This window comes from Protopterus annectens, chromosome 2.part0 (assembly GCF_019279795.1).
Source record: "Protopterus annectens isolate FY-2018-M chromosome 2.part0, PAN1.0, whole genome shotgun sequence".
Classification (NCBI taxonomy): domain Eukaryota; kingdom Metazoa; phylum Chordata; order Ceratodontiformes; family Protopteridae; genus Protopterus; species Protopterus annectens.
Window position 1 is genome coordinate 1662112814 of NC_056728.1, and position 19887 is coordinate 1662132700.

The window sequence follows — 19887 nt, forward strand, 5'->3', positions numbered from 1 at the left end:
TGGCTCTGAAGATGGAATAAGTGACCTAACCTAACTACTCTGCCACTCTTAGTAGCCCTAATAATGTAACAGATGATGGGATAAATGTAGGAAAAAAAGTCAAACAGAAATAAGTTCAAGCATAAAAAATGGAATACTTATTAAATTATGCTTTTCTGTATGTGACATGTTTAGTATTGGATTACCAGGAAGGAAACCCTCCTTTTGGAATGAAAAACTTGACATTCAGGTGGAGTTCTGTTTTATGTACCTGCTGCTCAGGGTCCTGTTTCTAACTTACTCTCTGCTTTGACTGTACAGATGGAAACCTATTGCTATGTTAAGGTTTTTTTTCTTCTCCTACTGAGTTTATGACTATGGGTCTCTCCATCTCCTTCTCCACAGACATCCATCATTTACTTTAATAGCTGGAATTTTCCAACTAGGTTATATATTGTGCATTGTGTCCTCTTTCCCTTTAGTTTCTGTGCTGATTTGTTTCACTAGCTTAACAAATGGGGTTTTCTAATAGACGCTGTAGCAGTTTTTGATAATATACAGGTTGCTCCATCCTTTCCATACAAAGTTAGATTTTAGCTCCTTAGAAATTATCACATCTAGTCCTTCTCCAGTCTCTACCTGAGGACATTAAGGCCAAGTTGTTGCTGCTCCTTTGGATAATGCACATGTTTTGGGACTGCTGCTGACATGTTTAAGTTTCTTCAAGAGAAAGGCAAAGCCTTGCAAGACTTTAAACATATTTTTGTCTCTCCCATCCCTAAGTTTCAGAAGAATTATCCTTCTAATTCTGCTTTTGTTCACAGGCAAACCCACCAGGCCTCGAAGGGCAAGAAAGGGGGAGGTGGGCCCCCTCTGCTAAGGCTTCTCAGATTTCTGTGGCCCATAAGCCTCCTTCATCTGATAAGCCTACTTCTCAATGACAATTCACCCCTCTCCCTTCTTTTAGAACAGGTTCCTTTGTTCTTTCAGCTCTCCCTTTGTCTTCCAAATTGGTGTCTCATCACTTCAGACTCCTGGGTCCTTTCTATTATCAATCAGGGTTACTTCATGGTATGAAAATCTATCCCTCCTTTTTCAGGCATTCCTCAACCTCCTCTAGAGCAACTTCCTCATTTCCAAGGGGTTCTAGGGTCCCCACCTGTCCCCCCTTTCCAAGTGGGAAGGGGCTTTTATTCCAGGATGTTCCTGGCTCCTCAAAAGGAGGGCACTTGGAGACCTATTTTGGATCTCTCCTGGTTGAACCCCTTTCTTAATATCCCTTCTTTTGGGATGTTTACTCTTCAAACTCTGTTTCTTCTTTTAGTACTCCAGGCTTTTCTGGTTTCCTTGGATCCGAAAGATGTTTACCTTCATATCCCTATTCTCCCTGTCTTCAGGAAGTTTTTACATTTCTCTCTGTCTTCCACTCATTTTCAGTTCTCTGCTTTGTCCTTTGGCCTCTCGACTACCCCAAGGGTATTCACAAAATGCCTAGCTCCTGTGATTGCCTTCTGCAGGCTTCAGTGCATTTAGATTTTTCCTCATCTAGATGACCTGTTGCTTCAGATGCCTTCTCCCAATCGATTGTTACAGGATCTGCAGTTCACTATCTCTCTTTTCTTCAAAGTCTGTGGTTTAGTATCATCTTCCAAAAGTCCATCCTGACTCCCTCTCAAGATCATGTGTATCTGGGATGCAAGATTCAGATGGTTGGCCTTTCTTCCACTTTCAAAGGTATAGTTGTTGACAGCCTTCTTTCAGTCTCTTCTTCCTCTGACTGCCATGCCAGCCATGGAGTTTCTTCGGGCCCTAGGATTCATGTCCTCTTTTATTCCAATGCTTCCTCTTGCCAGACTGCATATGTGAAAGCTTCAATAGTACCTCAAGTCAGTTTGGCTGCAGCATCATTATCCTCTGAATTTCAATGTACATCTGCTTCTCTGTCTCAAGAAGGAATTTGAGTGGTGGATTCAACAGTTCACTCTCAACCCAGACCCATCCTTTCAGCCTCCAATCCCTTCTCAAGAGCTGTTCACTGATGCCTCAGACATGGGGTGGGGGGCTTTTTTTGGTCACCTGAAGGTTCAAAGTCTTTGTCTTCCCCATCAGCAGTCAAACCATATCAACATGAAAGCGATGAGGGTTCTGATTCTTGCCCTTCAAGCTTTTCACCCCATGTTCTTTCCAGGCCCCTTGAAGGTGTACACAGACAATACTGCAGCAATGTGGTATGTCAACAAGTTGGGAGGGCAAGAAATCTTACCTCTTCTGCAGGATGGAGCTTCACGCTTGGGAAGTGGCTCTCAGTTATCAGTTAACTCTTCAGAGCACAATTTAGTGGCAGATGCTCTGAGTAGGTCCAAAACACAGGCTCACAAATGGATGCTTCACAGAGATATATTCTGGACATTGTCCATCAATGGGGTATTCCTCAGGTAGATCTTTCTGACCCCTCTCCCTCTGAACAGGCAGCCTCCTCTCTTCTTTTCAAGACTACTATACCATCTGGTGTGGAAGACGGTTTCCCTTTCCTTGGAAGGGGGTGTTTTTTTATGCTTTCCCTCCTATTCCTCTACTTCCAAGAGTCCTACAGAAGATTCTGCTGCACTCCCAAAACATCTTGCTACTGACTCCCTTTTGGCTCAGACAGCACTGGTTCCCCCCTCTTAGTGCATCTGGCCAGGGGCAATAATCACAAGTTACCTCACCAGCTGGATCTCCTCACACAGGACAAGGGGTCTTTCATCTATCCCCAGTTGTCCACTCTGCAACTGACAATTGTGGGTGATAGGTTGGCATAATGGTTAAGGTGTTTACCTTACAGACACAAGGTGCAGGGTTTGATTCTCACATGGGGTAACTGGCTAGGCTTAAAATAGTCCACAAGGGCAATTAGCCTAGTACTAATCTATGAACTTATGAATCTATGATAGAGTTTTGATCCTTTTCAGGCACCTCTTTTCTGAGGATGTCCTCAGGTTTTTACAGAAGGCAAAGAAACCCCTCAACCATAAAATCTTATATCTCCAAATGGAAACGATTTTCGGTCTGATGCCATGCTCATAACCAGGGCCCTTTTTCAGTGGGGGTCCCTCTGGTCCTCTCTTATTTGTGTGAATTGCTCCAGTCTGGCATGGCCTATTCTTCTATGAAGTCCTATTTGTCAGCCATTTCTGTGTGTCTGCCCTCGAATCCTCCTTTGACTTCCCCTTTTGAGGTCAAACAATTTCTTAAAGTCGTCCTGCATATTTGGCCTCCGAGAAAATCTATTCCTCCTACTAGGGACATTAATTTTGTTTTGAAGAAATTGACTCATGCTCTTTCTGAGCCCGCAGATACTGCTTATTTGCAACATTGTATCTGGAACACTGTTTTGTTGCTGGCTCATTTCTGCTCAGAGAGTTTCTGAGCTCCACGCCCTTATGACCATTCCTCCTTTTTTGTTTTTTTTCAGAGAGACAGGGTGTCCCTTCATACTAATCCTTCTTTTATGCCCAAGGTAGTAAATGCATTGTCCTTAAATTAGTCAGTACAACTCCCTTAATTTTTCCCTTCTCCTCAGTCTGCTAGTGAGAGGATCTTTCATATCTTGGATTTACACAGACAGTTCAGGTACTATTTGAATATAACTAAGTCTATTCGTACGTCTGATCAGCTTTTTGTTTCCTTTCATCCCAGGTCTTTGGGTTTGGCTATTTCTAAGCAAAACATCTCCTCCTGGATATCTAAAGTCATTATCATTTGTTATTTTTTTTCATGGCAAATCTATGTCTACTTTTGTTTGAGCTTATTCCACTAGGGTTGTTGTCTCTTCTGGCGCCTTCTTCAAGGAGTTGGACACCAATTCCATGCTTGAAGCTGCTACTTGGTCTTCACTGCATACTTTTACTAAACATTATAAGTTGGATATGGTTTCTAGAGCCAGAGCAAGTTTTGCTGAAACCATTTTATGTGGGTTTGTTGAAGGCTATTCTCAGTCTTCCACCTCCCATTCTGTTTCTTGAGCTTTTTGTTACTCTCCTTCTATGAAGAATACAAGCAACAGTGATATAGAAGGAAATAGTACAGTTGTGTAAAATTTTCCATAACAGTAGATGTCCTTCTCTTCATTGTTGCAGTATTCGCTCCCTCCCTCCCTCCCTCCAACACCCCCCTCTTGTTTCTTCTGCATTTTTTCATTCTGGATGTGCAGGGACTCCTTTATCCTATGGTGGCTGTTCTCTACTGGGGAAATTCAGTTCAAGGTAGTTGTGTCCATATCTCCCTTTCATGTCCTATGCTCTGTGTGAAGAGCATAAATGTAACAAACAGTGCATACAATGTCTTGTTTTAGCCTTTCTCATACTGGCCGAGCACCAGGCTGCCCTGGGCAGGACATCCCTTCTATGAAGAATACTGGAACAGTGAAGAGAAGGACATATACTGTTTTGGTAAGATTTTAAACAACTGTAATTTATACATTGTTACAAAGTTTAAAATTAATTACAAAGCTGAAAATAGACATGCTTACATTATCAAAAACAAAAAATAAGCTTATGTTGTCTATTAAGGGCAAGTGCATGACTTTTGAGTGAAGTTGTAGAAAAAATAGAGATGTAAATAGTTCAATCACTTTTCAGTTGGTAGTGCAGGATGCATGGAAATTGGGTTTTAGAAGAGACTGAAAAAGTGGAAATGGAAAAAGAAGGGGAAATGTGATGAATGAGGATGTAAAGATACTGACATTCCAGAAGCATTTAGACTTGTGCAGTTGACACTGTAGCTCTCATATAAGGTGGAGTTCATGTAACTCCCATATTGGGAGATGCAGGAGGGCTTGCTCTTTGCAAAAAAAAATGGATTTAATACATTTAAAGGAGAAAAGTGATTTTAGCATTTGCTGTTATTTGGATTTATATATTTTTTTTTCATTGTAATTCTGGAAATCACAATTATGAGTCTTGGAATTACAATACGGAGCCACAATTTTACTTTTAGCGTTCACTTTTGCTTCTAAATATTATTTTAAAACATGTTTTAAATGAGACATTTAAGCTCTTAACATCTTTCCTAAAGTTAAAAAGGGGGCACAAGTTGGTATTATGGGAAGGATGGCAGACATGAGCTGCAGGGTAATAGTATGAAAGAAGAAGATGAGGGAAATGGACAAACAGGTGAAAATGTAGAGTCAGCTTGTGGATAAGGAATAGATGAATATTTTTTGTTTGCTAAAATGTATATCATTTATGCAACAGTTTTAATTTAACAAACTCATAAGTACAAGTCCCAGAACAGCAAACCCAAATGTGCAAAAACTGGGACACTATATATATATATATATATATATATATATATATATATATATATATTATGTTTGTGTGTGAGTGTGTGTGTCTCAGACCACTGTGTAGCAGAGTATTTCATTTTCTCCAAGGTATGTGAGCTCTGCATTAATATATATAAGTAGGGGGTGTGACCCCCACTTTGGGAGAAAGAGAAGGGCTTGCCCTTTGCAAAATAAAAATTAAGTAATTAAATACATTTAATATACTTAAAAGAGAAAAGTGATTTTAGCAATTGCTGTTGTTTGGATTTATAGTGTTTTTTTTTCATTATAATTCTGGGAATCACAATTATGAATCTTGGAATTACAATAGGGTGCCATAATTTTACTCTGCTTCTAAACATTATTTTATTTTAAAACATGTTTTAAATGAGACATTCAAGCTCCTAACATTTCACCTGAATGAAATATCCATTTATGAAATATCAAGTCTTGTGTTTCAGGACAAGGAAAAATAATGGGTGTGGGAACCTTCTTCTGTTTAAATCTCACCTTGACCCAATAGCAATCTCTCAATGGGTCTATATCATACCAGCAAAATCTCAAAGCAGTGAACACTTCTTTATCAACCCATATTTGTCGAAAGCTGAATTTGTCGAACTATTGTTCCCTCAAAGTTTTTCCCACAGTAAGTAACCAGTGGACCAACCTACCGACCGCATCAAAAACAGAAAAATTTAAAACTCACCCTTGTGGGGGCTATGTCCCCACACCCCCTAACTAAATATACCAACTCTGAGATCAAACTACAGTGGCGAAAAGGGCAAATTCCAGATGATGGCCCACTGGTTACTTACCGTGGGAAAAACTTCAAAGGAACGATCATTTGTCAAATTCAGCTTTCAATAAATACAGGACGATGAAGAGGTGTCCGCTGCTTTGTGATTTCATCGATATCATATAGACCCTCTCTCAACAGTTGTACTTCAAAATCTGCCCCTCACTGTCTCCTAGTCAAGATCCAATCATTGAAAAAGGATCCAATACACATAGCCATCGCCAATCTCCCTCTTCCACCCTCACTCATCAAGTTCAAGTTCTGTAACCAAAATATCATTTTTACTGTCACCAAGTGCAAGAATCTGACCATTCTACTTAGCTTTCTTGGGTCACTTTCCAACAATATTTATGACCAGTTATGATCATGGCCTCATTCAATTTCTACACGAACCACACATCCAAATCTAAAATCAGGAAGACAATCATAACTCAATCTTCTCATCACAAATAACCTCAATAAACACTCTCATATCAATATTCACCCACCACCTTTTAGAGATCACAGTCACATCACTTTCATCATTAATAACATTTCTGTGAAACATCCACCTAAATTAATCAGATTTTTACTGAAAACCATGCAAACTATCAATAAACTAAAAGCACATCTGTCATCACATGACAGGTCCCTCATCTTTAACTTTCAAGACCCTAACTAGGCTGCAGAAATATTAACCATTACTTTCATACTTTTTTAGGATATAGACTTTCTTAAAGTTTCTAGATTACATAAATTTAATAAAAAAATATGGGTCACTAAAGAACTAAATGGCCTTATATAACTCAGAGATGAAGTCTTAATAGGACTTGAAACTCCACCCAGTCCCTGATACCAAACATAGGTTCATTACATTTCACAAACTCTCCAAATAAGCAATTTGTAGAAACAAAGAACTCAAAGAACTCCACCTTGTACAAAAGCAACAATGTCAAGTGAACAAGCCTAAATGCTTCTGGAATTAAGTCAATATCTTTACTGGATATATATATATATATATATATATATATATATATATATATATATATATAAAAAACACAAATAACTCCTTTCCTCCTTATAATTTCTAAAACATTTTCTTAAGGAATTTAGCAATCTGCCTCCTTTTCCATAAATCTTTACCATCTGTAAATCACTTCTCTGCATCTTGTGTTATGGCCTCCTCCTCTATCTTGAACAAATTAATTCCAAAGACATTAAGCCTCTTATCCACCAAATGTATACTGACATCCCCACAGTATAGAACAATGGTCTTCCTTGGTACAGCTATTACTTTATAGAGTCAGTGACAATTCCACCTGCCCATATCTATGACCTCTCTGTCACTGAAAACATGATGCCTTCCCATGTGGAAAAAAGTTGTAATCAAACTTCTGCCTAAACAGCCCAGCCCTGCAAGCACCCTCCAGTATCACCCCATCTCATTTCTACCTACCATAGAGATGATACTACAGAAGACAATCTACTTGGAACTCTCTTCCTAGATCCAATAATAAAATATTCTCTTCTTTAGACAACATAACTTTTGGCCTGGTTGTTGAGCACAGTGACTGTACCTACTCACTAACTGATGACATTTTAAATCACATGGATAAAGAGAATCTCACCAGTGCAATAGTCATAGACTTTACCAATGCCTTTGATATGAAGGACCACTCCTTGTGACTAAACTATATACGTCTCCTTGATGTAAGGACAAAGGTCTCCTTCTGGTTTCAGGACTATAACTCCAATTATCATTTCATAGTTGGCTGGATCTTCCTTTTCCCAGTCTCCCTCTTAGTAAAAGATAATCCCTGAAAGTTCCACTTTAGCCTCTCCTTCTCCTTTCAGTGTCCATTAACACATTTCTCAGTGACCTCTACCATCTGTATATAATACTCTGATTACATTGTCTTACTTCAGATCTAGCCCCTTACTCTTCAACATTCAAGTCCAACTTCAAGAAGTTCTCTATTTACTAACCAGCTGGATTAACATCAATGAACTCCTCTCATTTATGTATCCAAACTTTAATAATGTATACTGCTTCTTTCTTTCTGTCTTTGCTTATATATATTGTTTTCTTTACTTTTTATAACCTATGTCAAAGTTGTTTGTATCTACACTACGTTTGTATATTGTTGGGAATTCAGTGAAGCTTCCACAATGTTTTTTATTTTGTGTGCTTTGCATCGTGATGCATACATTGGCGCAGCAAGTTTTAGATTCAGTAAGCTCAGTGTAGTGGTGCGCAATCATACTCACTCACTCGCAAATACAGAAACTTTTGTGGAATGTAAATTTCAGCCTAACTAGCTGAAATTTATGCTAATGAAGCAAACCAACATGACTTGAGCAAACCAACAACCTATAATGAAACCGTGTAGACTCTGTGTACGTGTCAGTATGTACTCGGAAAATTTCTCAGTACAGGAGTCTACACAGAAACAAGGGCAAGTAAAAGTCCTGAAATACTGACCAAACTGACCCTAACAGGTAACACCACACATATTATGGGCTAAGTACACACTGTGGATGCTAGAAACATCATTCCCCCAAAAATAAATGTCACTATAACTGCCATAATATAAAAGCACCTTTTGTCTCCCACCCCCAAATGAAGAATAAACTTGTACATAATGCAGGCTGCTAAAATGGTCAAAACGCATGAGACAGATTATTGTAATGTACTGTAACCATTAAGTAGTATGTATCACATATTTAGGCAAAGTAATACCCTGCCTTGTGTTTACAACATTGTGCTCCCATGCAGTTTCCCTGCTTAAATGGCTACTAAGTAGATTCCAAGTTGTCAGCATGGTCATTATGCAAATGAGGCCAAAACTCAGTACATTTGTTGAATCACATAAAAGAGTAACCCTATAGGGATGTTCACATCATGTAGGCACCTACACAGTGTTTTTGTTTCCAATGGATGTCAACAATGACTGATGACATCAGAGGGTGTTGGTGCGCTTAGCACCACCACGGGAAAAAGAGCAATTAAAGGCTAGTTTTAGTGTGTTGTTATGTAACTTGTTAGAGTATGTTCAACAAAGTATTAAGGTTGAAAGTAATTCAGCTACAAATATGTAACATAAATAAGGTATAAAATAAAGTTTGCTTAAATGTAGAAATAAAGTTTAGCAATATGTGATTAGCATCCATACTAAATGACTGTGGCTTGAAAAATAAGGAATTTGCTTAATGGACATGTCTCCTATAGAATCAGCAAAAATGTATGCATTTCACACTGTTAGCAAAAAAGCTGATCTCTTACAGACTTAAGAACAGAATGTATGCATTTCACATGGTCAGTAAAAGCAAAAATGTGAAAAACAGGATATATGCAGCTTCTTTAACGAATGGACAACAGGACATGTTTCTATCATATGACACTGTTAACCAAGAAGTTTGAATGATCGAGTCAGCATTTGTATGTGTTTTTTTCACAAAGTGTTTCCTTAAAAGACAATATCAGCATTACAGGATGAAAACATGTTTTTCTGCAAACACCAGCAAACAGATGTTCTCATACAAAGTCAAAAACAGAGTACCATGGAGAAAAACAGGATGTAAAACTACTATAAAGAGACTATAGCAGATAACATTGTTAGAGATTTTTTTTGTATTGTATCTCTCATATCATCCATGCTGTTTGAGAAGTAAAGTAGTACAGTGCAACTAAATCTGCAACAGTAGTATGTGTGGTTTGTTTATAAAAGGTTATTGGTTACTGCTAAGAGTTTGGTGCTACATCAGTGTACACTCTGCAAGTTTCTGTGGCCAACAGACTGTAAATGCAATTATAACTAGACTTTGATTTCAGCAGAATCCAGCCAGCAAGTCCTAGTGTCTTAAGAAGGCTTTGGATCCATCACAGTAAGCAGCACCTTGATTAGCACCTTGATACTTAATTTTTCAATGGCGAGCCTACCTGCATTCGAACACAGAGGGAGTGGTAAGACCTGCAGAGGGTCACTTCAGTGAAATTTCAGTAACTAACATTTGTATATATGTGTAAATCCTAAACAGAAGTATTCCAGTTTATGCAGCTTGCAGTAGTACAGTTTCTCAGATGTCTGAATCCAGATTGAGCCTTCAGTCCAAAAAAGTCGCAGTGCCATTAATTTTTCAAGAAAAGATGGACATCTACTTTTCACAGCAGTTCGCTGTCTGTTGTGTTTCACCAGCTTCTCTAGTGACTCTAAAAAATTTCCAGCCATCGGCAACAACAGCCTGATCGCCTGTTTTCTTGCTAACTGGTAAGACCTTTTTCTGTGTCACATTTTTAGTATGGATGCTATTAGACAGAATTCAAGCAAGTGTAAGCCAAGTTTTACTCTTAATGTAGCAGAACAACCAGATAAAATCTGGAGTAAATTGCAATGTTGGTATACACAGCACATTAGTAAATGTAAAACCTTATTAGGGCAAGTTGACATACAGGCATTATGTAAATGGATTGTAACATTTGATTGGTATTTACAACAAAAAAAATGAAGTATATCATAGTAAATGTTTATTGTGTGATTCAACAGAAACTGCATTTTGTGTGCCATTCCATAAAAAAGTATTGCATGATATTGCTAAAAAAATAGGCTGTAAAACTGACTTTTTCATGATAAAGAATTAACTAAGGGTAAAGTGTTTTCATTATATCCAGATGTAAAGCAGCCATGTCCTGTAGTACATTAATTTCTGAAATACAACAACAGTCACATCTGTTATTGACAGAATCCTCTGTAGATCTTGTGACACCCTTTAAAAATTATATACAAGTGTAAAATGATGGCACAACTACAAATACAGATGAGGACAGAAACAAGGCTTATGATAAATTGATAGAAGAATTGAATAAATTCTTAAAAGACAAGGTGAGTTTAAAAAGTTCAGGAAGGACATCCATGACCTCTGTCAAAAAATTCATAGGAGTCCTGCAGTCAACAGAGGAATCTAATATCAGGTATCATACATCTTTGTAAACAATTACAGACAGAAATGACAGACCTTAAACAGCGTTTGAAGGAAAAGGAAGAAGAATTAGATAAATTAAAAGAGACTAACCTACAAAATACTGTCTTGATATCCCAGCTTAAAGAAGAGTTAAAAAAATACAAAACCAGTCCAAATTATAGAAAAGGGACAGGGAACCACTACAGATTTGTATACACGGTCTACGTTATTACAGAGTTTAACACAGTGGAATGATAAAAAAGGCATATTTTATAACATGCTTGTATTTAAAAAATGGGTGGATTATACAGCAGAATCTGGTATACGGACAGATGCATTACTTAGATGTTTCTGGATTTTCATACCCAAATGTTTTAAAACTTTCATTCAGTTAAAGCAAGGTGCTTTTCAGTTAAACACTAAAGTAGAATGTATGACAGCCATTCTAATGGCTTTTACACAAGGGCAGCTGCTCACAGCTAAGTTATGAGATAATTTCAAAATTACTATTGCAGATAAATTAATGGAACAAAGTGAATATTTTAGGCTTGCCTTTCAAATCATATATCAAAAAACAGACAGAGACATGGAAAAAAGAGAAATACAAAAACAGCTCATATGTTGCTTTTTAGAGCAAGTCAAAGGGGTTCCAGGGGATATTAAATGTATCTATAAAAAAATTCTGATACCCTCACTGATTTGGTACAAAAATTAATGAGGGGACAGACTATGGCCGATGATGGGACATTATACTCACACCATATCTTTGCATTTAAAAATAAAAGTGAGCCATTTGAGGTAATTGGTAAAGTATAAAACAGGGGAAGGCAACGGTGGTATGAACAACCTCCAGCAGAAAGAGCTGCATCTGTGCCACCAGTTCCTGCCTCTATGTCTATGGCACCAAAATCAGGCACAGGTAATGAACAAAAGGCACCAACGTGCTTCTTTTGTAAAAAATAGGACACGTTAAGCAAAATTGTGATCATTACAAATCCTGGCATAAAAAGAAGGAAGAACAGGGGATGTTTCCAAAAACAAACTGCAAATAAAATAAAGTGAGAAATGGCTCAGGCTCACAGCAAACAGCAAAATCAGGTTTATTCAACATGAAGTGCTTTCCGTCTCATACACTTTCTCAGGGACTTCCTCAGATATGTAAAACATAACTCAAACAATTCAACTCATTTTAAAAAGGACTTCATAAAAAGAGAACCAATTAGTGATCTTCCCTGATACTGCAGCAGGCTCACTAAACTACCTAAAAGAACATGCTTAAAGAGGAAAGCAATCCATAAAAAAACTTTTGCTTGGTATATCAAGTTTCACTAACAAATCAAAGCATTACAGTTTATTAATAAAACACTAGGCTACTGATTTACATTATACAAAATAACTTATAATGACTAAAAATACAAAATTGTGTGAAAGTACATATTTTAAATGTACAAAAAACTTGTAAAATAAAAAATCAAAAATCAAAAAATCAATTATAACATATCCACTAACAAAAAATGTAAATAAGTAAAAAGTGAAACTAGCAACTTCTAGCAGTTGGAAACACTCATAGAACCAAAAAAACATTAAGGACTATCACAACAAGCTCCTCAATTTTAAAATGCATGCCAGGGACATGATTTCATTTAACCCAGGGGCATTATAGGAGTTCAATCTAAGTTGCCAAACTAATTCCTTTTTCTCTAAAAATAGTTGAAAGGGACCACCCCTATGGTCAGCAGTTACCTGGTCAATCACTCTAAATGAAAAACTGTGATTGGGGTTCTCATTGCAATGTCTAGCTAGGGCGCTGTTCTCACTCCTTTTTCTAATGTTGTAAATGTGTTCATATACCCTGTCTCATTGTCTTCTATCTGTCTTGCCTACATAGAAAGCTGGGCATAACCTGCACACTGCCAGGTATACTACAACTCTCATATCACAGTTGAATCTACCCTGGACCTTGTATTCACGTCCACCAATAGTGAAATTAGCACCAGTGGCAATGAACCTACAGTGGTTATAAGATTCGCATTTGAATGTACCTTTGGTCCTATTACTATTCTTACCTCTTACCTCAATAATGTCCTTCAGGTTCCTACCTTTCCTGAAAATCAAATTAGGACAACTACCCATTTTAACTGAAAGGTCACCATCACTTAGTAAAATGCTCCAATTCCTAAAAAGGATTCCTTTCAAAAGGCTCGCTTCTAGTCTATACGTAGTGATGAAACTCCTCCTAAATCTGTTGTCATAACTGTTGGTTACCCCTGCGGTACCCACAGCCACTACACTGGAGTCCGCTAAATGGTACGGGTTAGACAAATCATCGTGGACCATGTTCGTTTGTACTGTACCCGAACTACCTGAAAGAATTGGTCTATAAAACCCAGTACTCCTTTTATGCTGAACCTCGCATATCAAGTCAACAACAAGTTCAGTGGGGTAGCCACGGCTGGTGAACATTACTTTTAAAGTTTCATATTCTTCAATAAAAACTACATTGTCAGTGGTCATCCTGGCCGCTCTAACCAACTGGCCCTTCAATACCGATCTTTTTTGGTGCAATGGGTGGCAACTGGTATAGTGTAACATAGTGTTAGAGTATGTAGCCTTATGGTATATACGAGCTACGAAATGCTGATTTGTCCTGTCCTTTCTCAGTTCCACATATAAGTAACAAATGTGGTCCCTATGGGTGACATAGGTGAACCTAAAAAAAGGAGTACTGCTATTCAAGAATTCGACAAATTTGTGTGCCTCAACCTCTGACCCTTTAAACATTAAAAAAGCGTTGTCTAAAAATCGCTTATAAAACCCCACTTTTTCCATCAAACTGTTGTTACTAAAAATAGTCTGGAACTCCCACTGGGCCATTACCAAGTTCGCATAGCTCCTGCCACAAGGGGAACCCATGGCTACAACCACGATCTGTCTTGGTGTTGTCAAAGGTGACAAAGTTATTGCTTAAAATTATGTCCATTAGTTCCTGAAAAAATCTGACTTCCAAGTTAGTGGTGCCATGTGATAGTAACTTATCAACTACCATTTTGATCCCCATAATGTGAGGAATCGAAAAGTAGAGGTCAACCACATCAATTGTCATAAACAAAATGTCATCTTGGTAACCAAAATTTTCTATAGCTGTTAAAAAGGCCCATGAGTACTTACATATTTACTTTTCTTTGACAACAAATTTTCTTAACAGGGAGTCAACATATTTAGCACAAGAGTATGTAATCAAGGACCTAGCATTAACTAAAGCAATCATTGGGGCATCTACCAGGTTTTTGTGGATTTTAGGTAAGCCGAATAATGAAGGAATTCTAGGATGCAAAATAGACAAATAGTTGAAGGTATCCAAATCAATTAAACCTTCAATAAAAAATCATTGATAAATGAATTAATCCTCCTATAGGCCAAATTCAGTTTGTTTATACTCGACACTACATATGTCCCACCATCAAGGACTGTGTTCATTCTGGATATGTAATCCAGGTTGTCCATAATTACCAGTCCACCACCTTTGTCAGGTTTAAGCACTCTGACCGGTAGTGCTTTAAGAGCATGCAAAGCTCTGTCCTCCCTTGTTGACAGATTTTTAAAGTCAAGTTTGTTCTGTTGGTTGTGCAAAGTCTTGAAATCATACTCACACATGTGTTCAAAAAGAGAGATGACAGGATTTAATGGGGGATTGAATGTACTAACCACCCTCATTCAGTTACTCATTTCACAAGTGTTACTAAAAAAGAACGGCTAAGTTCAATTTGCGAGTATGCAATTTCAGGTCAAACAATGTCTCGGCCAACCTGAAATGATTAGGATGAACAAAGGTCAAACCTTTACTAAAAGTGTCACAAAGTTCTGGTTCGATTTCGTAGTTGGGAAAATTGTAGATCTTAAAATCACCAGATGTGTTGACCATTATCGTGGGTTTTGTCTGCTGGAGTTGTTCGACTCCATTGTGGTCCCCTTCTCACTGGTATTGTACTTCTGCTGGTGGTTCTGACCCTTGTTCAAAAAAGAATTCTGCTCAAGGGTTACACTTCCTTGGGGGAAAGCAATATTTCTACCATTGGTCTGATAGAACCCTGCGGAAAGCCACTATTGGCACAGTCGTTCATCTGGTTGTCAGCCACTACTCCCCTCCATTGTTCCTCAATAACTGAGTCGCCATGGTTACTACTCATCACAGCAACAACAGCCTGTTGACCAGAAAAGTTATTGCCTTGAGAGGATGTGGCTTCGGGTACGCAACACCATTTTTATAATCATTTATGTCCCTCCTTAATTTCTTCATTTTAGTTTCACTGTTTTTCACAAGTTGTTGTTCAATTGAAGAGAAAACTCTCTTGCATTCATACTGGTATCTTAAAAAATCACAGTGTAACACAATTTCAGAATTTAAATTAGAGTTTTACTTGTCTTCGGAAGTCTCTGTGATAGCGTATGAGACGAAAAGCGCTTCACGTTGAATAAACCTAATTTTGCTGTTTGCTATGAGCCTGAGCCATTTTTCACTTTATTTTATTTTGCAGTTTGTTTTTCTTTAGGTGGTTTGTTGTTTCTTTTGGTATGGCTTCTGGCTCGGGGACCAGCAATGTCGATAATTAACTGGAAGTAATTACCGATTCACCACTGGGACAGGAAGACTGTCCAGCAAGTCTTGAGGAGTTTGACTGCTTTGATTTCAACCATGAATGACAGACTGAACACACTGGCTGCACGTTTGGATGGCATTTCTCAACCAGGCGTTGTAGTCAGACCAAAGGACAGCCCTCTGCTCAACTCTGTTGCTTCTTCTGGTGATTAGACGAACGTGGCTAACGTTAATGACCATTTGATCTGTATTTCTACTAGCGAGTGCAGCAGGCCGAGTGCTAATACTATTACTAGTGGGACTCTCATGGACGGTAATTCTAGGGACACCACTGTCAAGCTCATTGGACTCCCTGATGTGGACACTTGGCTCAGTAAGCAGCCTTTTTTTGGCAGGCAGGATCCAGTGGAAGGACAGGGTACACCGGCTGGTGTAAGTGTCCCTATTGCTTTGAAGCTCAAAGAACTTGACAGTAAGTCCTTTAAAGCTAAAAAACTGCAGTTGGAAATTAAATATTTTGAGGAGTGCAAAAAGGAAAGTGTGGTTCCTAAGGGGTTACGGTCTTGGCAATATCCCTCAAGTTTGGAGGAGAACACACAATTTTTTTTCTGACTTAATTGACATGTTCAATAGGCATGGTTTTGAGTTAATGGACACCATGTGTAGGCATTACAAATTTACAGTGGACAAGCTCTCTAAAGAGATCTCTGATTTAAATTATGAAATTGTGTCACACTGTGATTTTTTAAGATACCAGTATGAATACAAGAGAGTTTTCTCTTCTATTGAACAACAACTTGTGAAAAACAGTGAAACTAAAATGAAGAAATTAAGGAGGGACATAAATGATTATAAAAATGGTGTTGCTTACCCGAAGCCACCACCCTCTCAAGGCAATAACTTTTCTGGTCAACAGGCTGTTATCGCTCTGGCGAGTAGCAACCATGGTGACTCAGTTATTGAGGAACAATGGAGGGGAGTAGTAGCTGACGACCAGACGAACGACTGTGCCAATAGTGGTTTTCCACAGGGTTCTGACTATCAGACCAATGGTAGAAACATTGGTTTCCCCCAAAGGAGTGTAGCCCATGCGCAGAATTCTTTTTTGAACAAGGGTCAGAACCACCAGTGCAAGTACAATACCAGGGGGAAGGGGACCACGATGGAGTCGAACAAGTCCAGCAGACGAAACCCACGATAATGGTCAACACATTTGGTGATTTTAAGATCTACAATTTTTCCAACTACGAAATCGGACCAGAACTTTGTGACACTTTTAGTAAAGGTTTGACCTTTGTTCCTCCTAATCATTTCAGGTGGGCCTAGACATTGATTGACCTGAAATTGTATACTCACAAATTGAACTTAGCAGTTCTTTTTGGTAACACTTGTGAAATGAGTAACCGACTGAGGGTGGTTAGTAAATTCAATCCCCCATTGAATCCTGTCATCTCTCTTTTTGAGCACGTGTGAGTACGATTTCAGGACTTTGCACAACCGACGGAACAAACTTGACTTTAAAAATTTGTCAACAGGGGAGGACAGAGCTTTGCATGCTCTTAAAGCACTACCAGTTAGAGTGCTTAAACCTGACAAAGGTGGTGGACTGGTAATTATGGACAACATGGATTACATATCCAGAATGAACACAGTCCTTGATGGTGGGACATATGTAGTGTCGAGTATAAATGAAATGAATGTGGCCTATAGGAGAATTAATTCATTTATCAATATTTTTTTTTTTTATTGAAGGTTTAATTGATTTGGATACCTTCAACTATTTGTCTATTTTGCATCTTAGAATTCCTTCATTATTCGGCTGACCTAAAATCCACAAAAAACTGGTAGTTCCCCCAATGAGAGCTTTATTTAATGCTAGGTCCTCAATTACGTACTCTTGTGCTAAATACGTTGACTGTTACGAAAATTTGTTGTCAAGGAAAAGCAAATATGTAAGAGCTCATGGGCCTTTTTAACAGCTATAGAAAATTTTGGTTACCAAGATGACATTTTGTTTATGACAATTGATGTGGTTGACCTCTACTTTTTGATTCCTCACACTGTGGGGATCAAAATGGTAATTGATAGGTTACTATCACACGGCACAACTAACTTGGAAGTCAGATTATTTCAGGAACTGATGGACATAATTTTAAGCAATAACTTTGTCACCGTTGACAACACCATCTATAGACAGATCATGGGTGTAGCCATGGGTTCCCCTTGTGGTGGGAGCTATGCAAACTTGGTAATGGCCCAGTGGGAGTTCCAGACTATTTTTAGTAACAACAGTTTGATGGAAAAAAGTGGGGTTTTATACGCGATTTTTAGACAACGCTTTTTTAATGTTTAAAGGGTCAGAGGTTGAGGCACACAAATTTGTCGAATTCTTGAATAGCAGTACTCCTTTTTGTAGATTCACCTATGTCACCCATAGGGACCACATTTGTTTCTTAGATGTGGACCTGAGAAAGGACAAGACAAATCAGCGTTTCATAGCTCGTATACACCGTAAGGCTACATACTCTAACACTATGTTACAATACACCAGTTGCCACCCATTGCACCAAAAAAGATCGGTATTGAAGGGCCAGTTGGTTAGAGCAGCCAGGATGACCACTGATGTAGTTTTTATTGAAGAATGTGAAACTTTAAAAGTAATGTTCACTAGTCGTGGCTACCCCACTGAACTTGTTGTTGACTTGATATGCGAGGTGCAGCATAAAAGGAGTATTGGGTTTTACAGATCAATTCTTTCAGTTAGTTCTGGTACAGTATAAATGAACATGGTCCACGATGATTTGTCTAACCCGCACCATTTAGCGGACCCCAGTGTAGCAGCTGTGTGTACCGCAGGGGTAACCAGTAATTATGACAACAGATTTGGGAGGAATTTCATTACTATGTATAGCCTAGAAGTGAGCCTTTTGAAAGGAATCCTTTTTAGGAATTGGAACATTTTACTAAGTGACAGTGACCTTTCAGTTAAACTGGGTAGTTGTCCTAATTTGATTTTCAGGAAAGGTAGGAACCTGAAGGACATTATTGAGGTAAGAGGTAAGAATAGTAATAGGACCAAAGGTACATTCAAATGCGAATCTTGTAACCACTGTAGGTTCATTGCCACTGGGGCTAATTTCAATATTGGTGGACGTGAATACAAGGTCCAGGGTAGATTCAACTGTGATTCAAGAGCTGTGGTATACCTGGTAGTGTGCCAGTTATGCCCAGCTTTTTATGTAGGCAAGACAGATAGAAGACTACGAGACAGGGTATTTGAACATATTTACAACATTAGAAAAAGGAGTGAGAACAACGCCCTAGCTAGACACTGCAACGAGAACCCCGATCACAGTTTTTCATTTAGAGTGATTGACCAGGTAACTACTGACCATAGGGGTGGTCCCTTTCAACTATTTTTTTAGAGAAAAGGGAATTAGTTTGGCAACTTAGATTGAACTCCTATAATGCCCCTGAGTTAAATGAAATCACGTCCCTGGCATGCATTTTAAAATTGAGGAGCTTGTTGAGATAGTCCTTACTGTTTTTTTTTTACTTCTATGATTGTTTCCAACTGCTAGAAGTTGCTAGTTTCACTTTTTACTTATTTACATTTTTTGTTAGTGGATATGTTATAACTGATTTTTTATTTTACAAGTTTTTGGTACGTTTAATATATGTACTTTCACTCAATTTTGTATTTTTAGTCATTATAAGTTATTTTGTATAATGTAAATCAGTAGCCTAGTGTTTTATTAGGAAACTGTAATGCTTTGAATTGTTAGTGAAACTTGATATACCAAGCAAAGGGTTTTTTATGGATTGCTTGCCTCTTTAAGCATGTTGCTTTTAGGTAGTTCAGTGAGCCTGCTGCAGTATCAGAGAAGATAGTTCATAGTTTAGTACTAAGCTAACTGCCCTTGCGAGCCATTTTAAGCCAGGCCAATTATCCCTTGTGAGACTCAAACTCTGTACCTTGTGTTTGAAAGGCAAACACCTTAGCCATTAAGCCACCCTCCCACTGATCACTGATTGGTTCTCTTTTTATGAAGTCCTTTTTAAAATGAGTTGAATTGTTTGAGTTATGTTTTACTTGTCTGAGGAAGTCTCTGTGATAGTGTATGAGACAAAAAGCGCTTCACGTTGAATAAACCTGATTTTGCTGTTTGCTGTGAGCCTGAGCCATTTTTCACTTTATTTTATTTTGCAGTTTGTTTTTCTTTAGGTGGTTTGTTGTTTCCAGAAACAAAGCCAAAAAATTTACATGAAAAA